We start from the raw sequence: 12,373 nt of genomic DNA on the forward strand, positions 1-12,373 counted from the left end.
TGTTTTCTGTGGTGTTTACCAAATTCTTTTTTTTTTTTTTAAGATATAAGTATATTCACCATCGGTTTTATGTTATAAAATAATACAGTATACATATAATCATTTCTACAATACATGTCAAAGAAAAAAATATTGCTTTTGCCAAAGATAACTAATATTAAATGTAAAAATAGGAAATAAATAATAGTGAATGAAATGATTCTTAATAAAGATTGAAGTTGAATGCATCTGAAAAACTCATAATGTCAATAATGAATTTTTAAAATCCCATTTATGGAGAAATGAATAACCTTTACTGCCCCCCCCTTCTCGGTCTTTTAATAGATTTTTAAACTTGTCCATATTCCATATATCTGCATATCACAGCTAAAAGAGAATTCATTGCCATTTATAGCAGTCAAGTACTTGTTTTTAATCAATTGTCTTTCTTTGATCAAGACTCTAACATCAAGAATAAAAGAAACAATAGCAAAAAAAAAAAAAAAAACCCTTAACGATTAGTTCAATTATGCAGGAGATAGTTTTATCAATATTTTGAAATGGTCAATAAACATCAAATTGTAGAAGCACCCAAGGAAAAATGTGCATGCTGTAATGAAGGAAGAACTGTCAGACAGAAAGAGCATAGCTTTATCTACCAGAGACAAATGTGAAATATGCTTATGAATGTACAAACACACATTTTGTTTTAATAGGAATGCTACAAAAGCCTTTGAGATAAGTAAATCTTATTTGTAACCGCCCCAAGGATTATTTGAAACTTTGGTTTTGTTATGCATGGAGCTACAAAATTAATTTTCAAAATGCAAAATACATCACTCCTAAATTATGCATGTTTTGCTCTCCTGCATAAATACATTGCTACTATACCAAAGATGAGATGTTTCTAACCGAACCCACAGATTAGCCAGCCAGTATTGCTCAGCCTAACCACATTTTCTTGCCTGAAATAGAAAGTACTATTGCAACAATGGATTTGAAATTGATCATCAGAACAACCTGATAGTGTTTACTGAAATATAATTCAACTAATTTATTCTGGGTGTGTTGGATTTTTCTCCTACTGGTATGTTAAATATGCATAATAAACTTAGGATGACTGTAATTGTGCCAATTACACCTATGATAAAGAGTCATTATTCATCTGAGTCACAAATCTCTTGGAATGCTTTCATTCCATAGTCTTTTAGACTTATTATTTTGGAGAAAGATCTCTTTGTCTATATAACATTTGCAGTCTGTAATTTTTTTCATCTGATGAAACAGAATCAGACTGTGAAAGCTTGTGTGACAATAAATCTTCAAAAGCACATTCTCCCTTTAATTTTTATTGATTAATTGCTGCAGCAGACTAGTACATATCCCTCCGGTATGTGAGAACCATATTTTCAGAGGTTTTTTTAAAACCATACCGGAATCAAAATTTGATGTATGATGAAATAAATGCAAACTTAGAAAAAAAGCACCTCAATAAAAAGGAATGGGGATTTTCCAGCAGTGACACCATCACTGGAAAATACTATTCAGGACCAACTTAAGCAAACATGGAATCGCCAAGACACACAGAACCTTTGAGCCCTGTCAAATGTCATGACATAGATTCATGGGGAAATGCCTTCTAACTCCTGGGAAGTCTAGAAAAGGCAAATTTTTTGACCATACCAAGTCCGTGGCCTGCTAGCATCTGTACTGCATGAAGGAATTCACCAGGCATAAAACATCAATCAAAATCTAGGGAATACCTGAGAAGCCATATTTTGGAAGTCTAAGGAGAGTGGTTTGCTTTTGTATACCACGCCACTTCTAATTGAAATTCCTGAGAAACAAGAAGTGTAATCCCATTGCAAGGCCAAGGTCTTGAAGGACATCAATCTGAGAAAAGCTAGTACTAGATCAGCATTAAGCCCATATCAGTACTGTAGAATAAAATAAGGAAGGACAGGGATATTACTTAAGGAAGGACAGGGATATTACTTAAATATCCCTTTAAATGAACTACAGTAAACTGAAAATAAGCTTCTGTTTTCCTAAAAGCCCATCATTAGGATCAGACTTGCCGCAACAGCAAGAAACATTTCTAAATATTGTAGATGATGGGGAGAAGAGGCAGAAATCCACAATGAAATTCGATTATTGTTGTAGTTGAGGTGAACTTAACATCAACTAATGGCTCTAACAAATGACTTTGGAACGAGTGGGATAGAGTGAAGCAATATGCTGGAATTGAAAGAAAGAAACTAAACAGAGCAAATAGAAAGGGAAATGTCATCCTGAGCAAAGGAAAGAAGAGGCTTTATGATAGTTTGTTTTTTTTTTTTTGTATATTTCATATGGTTATATTATGTGAAATTGTAATGTTTAATGAAAAGAGATAAGAACAAGTTAAGTTTTTTTGGATATGGCCTTCATGTGGATTTCAGTCTCCAAAACATCTGCATGTCTAATCCGTGAGACTGCCTCAAATTATCAATATGACCAATCGTTTAAATAATTATGTGTCTAAAATAGACAGTCAGCTTTCTGGCTGGAATCGAGGGTTGTCTGGCACTGCTTGAGAATTCTGTGACCTCTCAAAGTCTGTTTACTCCCTAAGACTTACATTTTGACATAGACTCTTTCTGTCCCCATCTGTCTCTCTTTCTGTATCTAAGCATGTGGGCACAGACACATGTAATATGTATACATTCACAAGCACATATGCTGCTGCTGATAGTTAATGTAGGCCCACAGATTTTGGCCTTTTACACACCAAATATAATTCTAACATCTACAGAATAAATATGAAGAAGGAATGGGATGGGATGGGATGGGATGGGATGGGATGGGATGGGATGCCTTGGTGGCGCAGCAGACTAAAGTGCTGTTAAGTAGCACCAGCTGCCTGCAATTACTGCAAGTTCAAATCTCACCAGGCTCAAGGTTGACTCAGCCTTCCATCCTTTCGAGGTAGGTAAAATGAGGACCCGGATTGTGGGGGCAATAAGCTGACTTTGTATAAAAAAAGAACACCATTTAGGGGGTGGCCCGAAAGCCCTACTAAGCAGGTATATACAAAAGGATGAAGGCTATTGCTTAACACATTGTAAGCCGCCCTGAGTCTCCGGAGAAAGGGCGGCATATAAATCGAACCAATAAATAAATAAATAAACAAATAAACAAACAAACAAACAAACAAACAAATAAATAAATAAATAAATAAGGTGGGGTGGGGTGGGGTGGGGTGGGGTGGGGTGGGGTGGAGCGGAGTGGAATGGAATGGAATGGAATGGAGTAGCATAGCACAGCACAGCACAGCACAGAATAGAATAGAATAGAATAGTTCTTTATTGGCCAAGTGTGATTGGATACACAAGGATTTGTCTCTGGTGCATACACTCTCAGTGTACATACAAAGCAACATAATAAAGATAATCCTCATCCTCACACCAACAAGAGGGGGTATTAAAGAAGATAATAAGAAGGATAATAATAGTAATATAGCCATATTACTTGGTAAATATACATAGACATTATACAGCACTGTGAGGATTAGGTGTTCAGCAGAGTGATGGCATAAGGAAAAAAACTGTCCCTGTGTCTAGTTATTTTGGCATGCAATGCCCTATAGTGGCGGTCTGAGAAGAGGAGTTGAAACTGTTTATGTTAAGGATGTGAGAGGCCTGAGATACCTTCTCAGCCCTTCTGACATGCACAATATACAGGTCTTCTATGGAATTATTTATGGAATTATTATAGAAATGTTATGAAATACTCTATGTAATATGAGATTCATCGTAGATTTATCACTAGATTTATCACTGTGAAAGCTATTTTCTCACAATCCTATTTCACAATCCATTTTGTATATTCAATATTCTTTACTGTAAAAGGGGGATCTGGTTTATTTAATGGCTTCAGTAGCCTTTCTGAGTCACTGACACTATTAGCCTTTTTCTGAATGTACAGTACCTGCTTTGAAAAATTTCTAGTGAAAAGTTCTAGATTCCACTATCTGAAAAACACTTGGCAGTGAAGTTAATGATGTTTTGGTTCCCAGCTAGCAATCAGATTACCAAAGAGTGAAATTGTTTATGTATGTCTTAATTTATCAAGAATTGGGGAGTTTTCTTTGCTGTTTGACAAGGGCCTAGACCACACTAGCTGCCCAACCAATCATGCATTCCTGCACTGAGAGGCAGGAATGCATGATTGGTCACTGTTCAGATTAAAAAGAAGTTCCTCCATCAAGTCAGACTTGACTTCTAGTGATGCCATGGGTATGACTGTGCAGGATTTTTGTTTGTTCTTTAGTAAAGTATAGGGATGGTTTGCCATTGACTGCTTCCAGGTTAATGAACATTAGAATGATGATCCAGATGATAATTATTTCTTTGTCTGAAAGTTGCTAGTTTTTGTATAATTAATTGCAATACAGAACTGTAGTCTTCCAGGATTTTTAAAAAAACTTTTAATGAAGACTTTGCCTCAAATCAGATATTTTTTATCCTGGTCACCAATTAAGATCACCATACATAAGTGCATACCCATTTTTTTAAATTTGATTTATATGCCGCCCTTCTCCGGAGACTCAGGGCGGCTTACAATGCGTTAAGCAATAGCCTTCATACTTTTGTATATTTTATAAAAAGTCAGCTTATTGCCCCCACAATCCGGATCCTCATTTTACCTACCTTAGAAAGGTTGGAAGGCTGAGTCAACCTTGAGTCTGGTGAGATTTGAACTTGCAGTAATTGCAGGCAGCTGATGTTAATAACAATGCTTTAGTCTGCTGTGCCACCAGGGCTCCAATTATTATTATTTTCTTTTTGGGATGAGCAAATTTTTGCAGGGTGTTCAGAAGAAATCCAAATACATAAAAGTATGAAAAGAAAGGGAAATTTGGCTATAACTTTTATGCACCTACCGGTATATAAAAGTTAGAGATGGCTGAATGCTCTGCTCCAGTGTATGGTAATAATGAATCAGCAGTGCATTTGGTGGAAAAATTAGGCAACCTGAAAATTGAATTTCTGTGGGGGGGGGGGAGATTCCCTCAGGCAACAAAATGCAGCAAGATGAGATATTCACAGGCAAGAGGTGAGTTTTCGACCAGCTATTTCTCAGCACGGTCCAAAGGGAATGTTCCCACTGAGTAGTGAGTATGTCACACTAAGTCTCCACCCTGTGCACAGCAGCTTTGACTCATCAAACAGTAATCTCTTGTTTAGCACTCCCATGCTTTTTTGGACTAGCTCTTTTTCTGTAAAGATCAGATCTCTGATTCTTGTTCTTCATTAAATCTCTGTCTAGGACCAAGGGGGTGAATTTTTATCAGTGGACGATCTAGACACAGGATCTTGTGAACTTGAGGGATCTGTCAGAAAGGAATCACTGGCCTCGGTAATGCTGAAACTCTCTTTCAACAGTATAGCAGCCTTCTGAGTTTATTTCATCTCCCTCTTCTTCATCTGAAGATACATCCCTGAGCAGTTCTGTAACAAGTTCTGACAAGACATTATTCCACATCTCCTGATATTTTGTCGCCAAGATTGAGAAATACTGCTGTATAGATATATATAAAGAAAAAAGCAATGACTCAGCTTTTCAACAATACATTAACCAAAAAAGTTTGATCAATTTTTCCTCTTCGCTGATATAAGATCTATTCATGGATAGAGAGAATATACATCATCGGCCCAACTGGGTGTAGCAGAGTCTTTCCAATGAAGTGAAACAATCTTTTTAGTTATAGTCCATGCTCAGTAAATCTGGAGTTCTTCACACTGTATACACATAAGTTCCATATTTCTGGTTTATAGTTCAACATACTTAAATATATTAAAGTATTTCTCATTTCTCTTCCCAGCCCCATGCTTAATAAATTTAAGAATATAAAACCCAAATGGGCCAAGCTTGGGCCAAGCTCACAGCATGTGCGTGTTAAATGTCTCCTCCACCATTTTACATTTCTAACATATTCAACATTATATCCAGCCTTTATTCACTTGAAATATTTAGTAGCCTTGAGAGAAACTCCTTTGTAGAACTCAATGCTTCTTAAGATCAAAAAGTATATATTTCACATTTTTTAAAACTCTAGTCCATTGACTTATTAAAACCTGCTTTCCAACTCATTCCATTTTCCTTGCAACATCACCAGTATCAATCTTCATAATGCTTTTTAATTAGCTATAAAAAATAAACCATGGGTTTAGAATCTTCCAAAATTCTTTCCAATTATAATAATAATTTAGGCATTTCGGATGCTTGCTAACATCTCTAATCCAAATTGTGTAATCTGCACATGTTTTTATTGGATACTTTGCCAGTCAGCACTTTTATATACTCCAAGTTCTTTCTGCAATGCCACAAATGTTTTTAAAAGACTGAGAATAAGCTGATCTAAGGTATTGACACCCTTTTTCTCTCTTTAGGGGGCTCAGAACATCAGTTTCATTCTCTCTACATAATCAAATTACTTTTTTTAAAAAAAGTATTCTAGGTTTACAGAGATTCTCAGTCATCCAGGTCATGGTTGTCCCAAAGGTGCTTTTTTCAAAAGGCAACTGGATTTTGTTTTTCTTTGAAGATGTTTTGATTCTCATCCAGGAAGTTTCTGGAATGAGAGGCGAAATGTCTTCAAGGAAAAACAAAAGCCAGTTGCCTTTTGAAAAAAGCACTTTTGGGATATATTCCAGGTTAATAACACATTTTTGTTTTCAATTTAATTCATTCAGCATCCATCTATATTTGTTCACTGTCACTTTTTATACTCTTTCATTCATAATTCTGACAATGACTTGTTTAGACACACTTAACAATCCAGTGCCCTTGTAGTTTGTGCATTTGTTCTTACTATGTTCTTTGCACAGATCTCCCAGGCATCGGGCACAGATGCAAACTTCACACCCACACAACCATTCCATATGCAAACCACATTAATATTTTGGCATTTCTCCAATGATAATACCTATACTATCGCCTTATATATATTCAGTACTCTTGCAGCATTTCTATCACTTTCTCATTGAACAGTAACTTTTATAGCATTTGCTTCAATTTCTCTGTTTGGCATACAGTATTATTATCATTCCCACATAAAACTCTAAAATACTCCTTGCAGCACTCTCTCAGTTCAGTTTCACCCCAAAACCATTTCATAGCTATGATTTTTAATTCCATTCATTCTGTTGGAGGCCGTTTAACTCTTTTCACTCACTTCCTAATCATTTCCCCATCAAAATGGCATTTTTTCTGAACCTCTCAATCTTAACTATTCCTTGCTCTTTAACTATATCCCTTGCAACACATTATACAATATTTTCTCTGTTCCTTATTTTTGCAGAAACTATTCACTCGCATGCATTATCTTTTTTTCTCATTCACAGCTGATCACTTCATCATTCCATCAAATATCGTATTTCATGTTTGCCATTTTATTTTCTAATACCTTTTCCCAGTGGTGGGATTCAAGTAATTTAACAACCGGTTTTCTGCCCTAATGATTTCTTCCAACAACCAGTTTGTCAAACTGCTCAAAAAGTTAACAACCGGTTCTCCCGAAGTGGTGAGAACTGGCTGAATCCCACCACTGCCTTTTCTTAGAGGTTTTCTTCTTATAGTTGCTCAATTTTACTTGCGTCTTTCATTTTCATGTCAGTTTTCCCCCAACTCCTTCACTAAAATGGTTCTTCACTGAAAAATGGTCTGACCCACATACATAACTTCTCATTATCCTGTTTATTCCTTCATTTTCTCTTCAAAAACACATCAGTGTTTCTATTTGCTATGTGTACTTATTCTTTCAGTTTCACAAGATCTCAACATACCTGTTCTTTTATACATTTCATTTGTTCATGCTTTTTATTATATACTCCATGGATGAAATGCTACCGGTTTGCTCCGGTTCGGGAAAACCGGTAATAAAAAAATAGTTTTAAAAAAGGTAGTTAAAAAAAGCTTCCTGTTCCTCTGAACCAACGATCAGCTGTGCTGCATGGTTTAGGTTTGCTGGAAAGCAGGAAATCCTGCTTTCTAGCGAAGCTAAATTGTGCAGCATAGCTGATCCCCCCTCGCTGTTCTACTTATCTTCCCAAGCCTCCTTTTGGCGCATACTGTGCATGTGTGTGCGCATGCGCAGCAAACATTTGGCACACAGCACCCATGCGCGGCCAGCAAACCGGTAGCAAACCGGTTCAGATTTCACCACTGATGTACTCCTATTATTTATTGATTGATTTTATTTATTTATCAAATTTAGAGACTGCCCATATCACTCTCAAAGTGACTCTAGGCAGTGTACAATTAAAAACATTTTTAAAAAACCATATAAAAGTATTATATCTCAATAAAGGAGCCAGGTGAACCAAGGGTAGAACAAATGAAAAGGCAGGGGAACAGCCTTCAAGACGCTAACCAGCCTCAGAGTTGCATACTCCTCTGTAAGCCCCATGGAACTCGGCAGAACCGGGTCTTTAAGTTCTTTCGAAAGGCCAGGAGACTGGAGGCTTGCCTCACCTTGGGGGAAAGATATTCCAAAGGACCTTCCTGGACCCTGCCAGTCAAAATTCTTTAGGTGACAATGTCCATAACATGCCTTCTCTGCTTGGGCCACAGCAGTAACCAGCAGAACCAATGGAGTTAAGCCTTCACTGCCCATCATGACTTTGGTTAATTGAGGTTTTTTCAATGTTGAGCTAATAGATGATTAATTTGGGGGCCAAAAGTCTGTGTGTGAAATGCTAAGTCCCCAGAAGGGCTATTAGATTTTATACTCTTCTGTTTGCCATGGCTGTGAGGCCCCAGGAGAACAGAACGTCTGCATCTGATCATCGTCGCCCATTTAGCACCGCCCAGCGAGCACTTGTAGCTTATGGAATGCTACGGACACGGCCGACTTTTGCTTTTACCTGTCTTTTGTCATGTTCACATGACAAATAATAGTGGCTTTCAATGAGAAATGAGAAGGTATAAACTAAGTTATAGGTATAGTTAGAAATGTATTAGTTAGGTATCCATCCTGGAAAAAAAAATCCTCCCACTTATGACTGCATGACTGTAACCTTGTTGCTTGTATCCTTACGATTTATATTGACTGTTTCCTACTATGATTTGATTGCTTATTTGTACCCTATGATTATCATTAAGTGTTGTACCTTATAATTCCTGACGAATGTATCTTTTCTTTTATATACACTGAAAGTACAGTATATGCACCAAAGACAAATTCCTTGTGTGTCCAATCACACTTGGCCAATAAAGAATTCTATTCTATTCTATTCTATTCTATTCTATTCTATTCTATTCTATTCTATTCTATTCTATTCTATTCTATTCTATTCTATTCTATTCTATCCTATCCTATCCTATCCTATCCTATCCTATCCTATCCTATCCTATCCTATCCTATAGGGGAGACGAAGGTCCAGCAACCAAGCAAACAGTTACATAAATAAATAAGTGGTATTTCTTCCCAATGAAAAGACAATGCCAATCTCTACCAAAAATAAAAGATAAATTAATAGATCTTATTAGCAAAGCAGCAATTTATATAAAATTTGTTGGGACTTTAACTACACTGCTGCATCTGCCCTCTTGCCTCTTGTAACTCCACTCCCTTGGATCCTGTGGCAATAAGTTGTAACAGAAAATTGTAATGAAAACCATTAATGATCTTGTACATTTAAAATGTAATGAAAGGAAAACTGGCCATTTCCAAAGTAATTTCATCACACTGATCAGACAGAAAGTAAATGACAAAAAGTACTATGTAGACTAACCTTGATAGAAGGAGATAGCCAACTCTCTTCCTAATGGTCACAGTAATATTGAGTCTTGTGTGAATAGCCACTTCTTCTTCTACTTTCTGTAGGAAATTGCCAAAGTGAATTCAAACCAGCTAAGGATATCATCCTATGATATTTCAGCACAGGGAGCAGATATACTGTAAATGTTCAGCTGACCTACTACTGCAAATCTATATACCTACTGTCTGGATGGAGAGAGAATGGAAGTAATACAGACTAAACCCAACTATTGTTTGATTAACAGAACTCCATTGCCACAACTGTGGTTTTAAACCACAGGCTGCAGCGGCCCAAAAGATACCATTAATCAACACAACTCCCTTGGCATATACAATGAATGGCATTGAAGCTGATTGATCTCCTTTTTGTGCTCTGAGAAGTTTGATTGTCTGTGAATGAGATTCCCTTGTCTAATTTCCAGGTCTGCATTCTCATTGCACTGAAGACATCTAAAGAAAAGTCATTCAGGAGCAAGTCTTCCTTCAAAAGTTGCCTCAAACCACAAGACAGGCTAAATAAACAGATGGATGGATGGGTGGGTGAGTGGGTGGGTGAGTGGGTGGGTGGGTGGATGGGTAGGTAGGTAGATAGATAGATAGATAGATAGATAGATAGATAGATAGATAGATAGATAGATAGATAGATAGATAGATAGATAGATAGATAGATATGGGAAACGTTTTCAAAGGGAGGGGAACAAGAAAGTCCACTTGCCTTTTGGAAAAAGCACTTTGGGGACAACCATGACATAGTTGATTGAGAATCTTTGTAGATATTTAGGTCACATGTTATGCTGATCAATAATCTGTATTCTGCCATAACTAAACCTGAATAAATGTATTTTTAAAAATCTAACCAAGGGTTGGTTGGTTGGTTGGTTGGTTGGTTGGTTGGTTGGTTGGTTGGTTCCTTCCTTCCTTCCTTCCTTCCTTCCTTCCTTCCTTCCTTCCTTCCTTCCTTCAGATAACACATACATCTGAGAGATAAAAAGGATGTATTTTGACTGTACAAGAGATATCGTCACTGATTCATTTTTTGTGAGAAATGAGTGTGGTCTGGAATATGCCAGCTGGACAGAATGCTTTCCAATTCACGTGCTAAGCAACAGAAACCAAAGTCATAACTGTTATACACTGAAGTCCTCCTCTTCTACCTCCCATCCTGGCCAGCCACATAAGGTCAAATATCCCCTATTGTTCTGTTTGACTTTGCAAAAAGAAATTTGGAAATGTCAAATATGTCTAATTCATGTAAGAAAAACAAAAAAATATTGTTTGAAAGTCTAGGTTATTATTCTTGACTCACCCTCCAAAACCTTTGATGTACTCATATTCTAAATTTAGGCAGGGGCATTTTTATTTAACGCGTGATGTGTACAGGTGGCTCACCATTCAAACGTGTGAAACCAAATGCTCCTAAAATATGCCATTTGCTTTGTTGCACATGCCTTGATTATTTTAACTAGATAATAGTGGCATGTCTTCACTATTCTTTAATATGGTGGTCAAAGCAGCCTAATTAGGAACTTGGGGCGGGGGCTGAATACTACATTTCTTCTAGACTTTATAATACAAAAAAACCCAGAGAACTAAGTTATAACCAGGAAAGAAGGACAGGATATAATCAGGTAAGGATCAGCCAGGAAGAAAGTAGAATATTTTGTAGTTTATCCAAAAGGGGCAAGGAGCTCTTTTTAAGGCAAAGGCCTTGGTGTAGCATGTTGGGGGCTGCTGTCCTAAATGTAGATAGGAATAATCAAAAAAAAGTCAGCAGAGCCAGAAAAAATGATTTCATTTATATTTCATTAAATGTAATTAAAGTGAAGATGAGAGCCAGTCTGGTGTAGTCATTAAGGCTAAAAACTGGGAGAGTTCTAGTCCCACCTTAGGCCTTGGGCCAGTCACTCCCTCAACCCTAGGAAGGGCCAGTCACTCTCTCTCAACCCTAGGAAGGAGGCAAGGGCAAACCACTTCTGAAAAAACTTGCCAAGAAAACTGCCAAGAGACTTTTCCAGGAAGTCTCTGGTAATCAGACACAATTAAATAGAAGGAAAAAGAAGACTTAATGAAATTTTCTTTGTGCTAAACTTGCCTCTTAGTGACTTTACGAACACCACAATTCCATCTCCTTGGCAACAATAGAGAAGTGGGTTTTACCAAGCCCTTCATCTAGAACAGTGTTTCTCAAACTTGGCAACTTTAAGATATATGGATTTCAACTCCTAGAATTTCCCAACCAGCATGCTGCCTTCAGTCATTTAATGTTTCTTCAATCTCTGATCTGGGCCACCTCACAATTTGTGGTGATTTCCTACCCATCCATCTGAAGCCTTGGCTATGCAAGGTCTGGTTGGGGTTTAAGGAAAGAGTTCAGATTAGGAAAGACAAGATCTATTTGGATGCTTTAGAGACTTAAGAAGATTTGCAAAAGTGTCTTAGAAAAAGACACTTAGAAAAAACAAAAGTTTTTTGTTTTTCTTTCTGGAAAGGAGATACATTTCCCAAAAGAATATGTTCCTTTTATAAGTCAATAATCCTTTAGCTTCCACATCTGAAAGCAGGGAAGCAAGAGGGCAGGCTGATTCCAAG

The 12,373-nt window shown here is 37.0% G+C and overlaps 1 long non-coding RNA gene across 3 annotated transcripts in view; it reads right to left on the bottom strand.

The window, feature by feature from the left end:
* The window catches only part of LOC117674389 (uncharacterized), a 41,239-nt gene that overhangs the window by 13,922 nt on the left and 14,944 nt on the right, over positions 1 to 12,373 (bottom strand). For 2 of the 3 annotated variants that reach the window (XR_004593834.3, XR_009621868.2), the window contains exons 3-4: positions 10,642 to 10,761; positions 9,759 to 9,844 (exon numbers count right to left, since the gene is read on the bottom strand). This is a non-coding gene — a long non-coding RNA (uncharacterized LOC117674389). The remainder of the gene's footprint in view (positions 1 to 9,758; positions 9,845 to 10,641; positions 10,762 to 12,373) is intronic. The other variant, XR_009621869.2, reaches the window with a different exon arrangement.

This window comes from Pantherophis guttatus, chromosome 1 (assembly GCF_059756535.1).
Source record: "Pantherophis guttatus breed Tessera chromosome 1, ASM5975653v1, whole genome shotgun sequence".
NCBI classification, from domain to species: domain Eukaryota; kingdom Metazoa; phylum Chordata; class Lepidosauria; order Squamata; family Colubridae; genus Pantherophis; species Pantherophis guttatus.